Raw genomic sequence first — 891 nt, forward strand, 5'->3', positions numbered from 1 at the left:
ATATATATATATACTCGAGATCATTTAATTTTATGATCAAATGACAACATGATATATACTCTATCCAAAGAGAGAATATTATCGGTCCGCGCATAGGCGGGCAAAGTGGGGAGAACATATGGGGCGACATACTCAATACCGTATACGTAGATTAATAATTTTTATTTATCATTGTTTACCTGGCCTCGTTTATTTTTCTTTACAGGAGATGACGTTAGTGGCACTACAATATTCAATTCTTCCATCGTACTTTGTAAATACTTTTTTAGCAGAAAAACACTAAAAATACTCGTTGACGCTGCACCAAATCGTTCGAGGGTTATTTTGAGAAAATAATTGCAACTGTCAATATGTCAAATGGTCGGGGGGACTTGTTACTCGTTGCTAGCACTGACAAGCTGCATGAGCGATACGGCGATGTAGTGGGGGCTTTTTAGGCGTTCTGAAGGTAGACTTGGAAACGGACGAGTTTTCGTCCGACCCGATATTATTCTCTCTTTGGATAGAGTATACATACGTCAATCTCTAACGTTCGAGTCAGAAGTTGGCCATATCGCAGGACCGAAAATAAAAAGGTAGACGTCGCACGCAATATTTTAAGCCGATAAAACTCGTATAATATGTAAAATATTTACATTAAATCATACATCGTTATACTCGTTTCAAATAGCGCTACAATTTTTATTGTGTTGAAATATCCACATTATAAAAAAATTATGCATATCTCTCCGTTCATTAATACAGATAGCTTCTTAAAACAACCACTATGCTCACAATAGAGTTTAGTTTGAACCATTTAATTTGATATATATTTGTTACGATCTATCTGTTTTAGTTTAAAAGATAAAAAGGGGTGGCCACTTTTGGTGGGACACCTTGTATATATATAAT

The 891-nt window shown here is 35.5% G+C and overlaps 1 protein-coding gene across 1 annotated transcript in view; it reads right to left on the minus strand.

Moving 5' to 3' along the window:
• Nucleotides 1-891, minus strand: part of LOC115245404 (probable phospholipid hydroperoxide glutathione peroxidase) — a 6,348-nt gene that overhangs the window by 4,323 nt on the left and 1,134 nt on the right. The window lies entirely within an intron of this gene.

The sequence above is a fragment of the Formica exsecta genome, unplaced genomic scaffold (genome assembly GCF_003651465.1).
Source record: "Formica exsecta isolate Colony F162 unplaced genomic scaffold, ASM365146v1 scaffold97, whole genome shotgun sequence".
In the NCBI taxonomy this organism is placed as follows: domain Eukaryota; kingdom Metazoa; phylum Arthropoda; class Insecta; order Hymenoptera; family Formicidae; genus Formica; species Formica exsecta.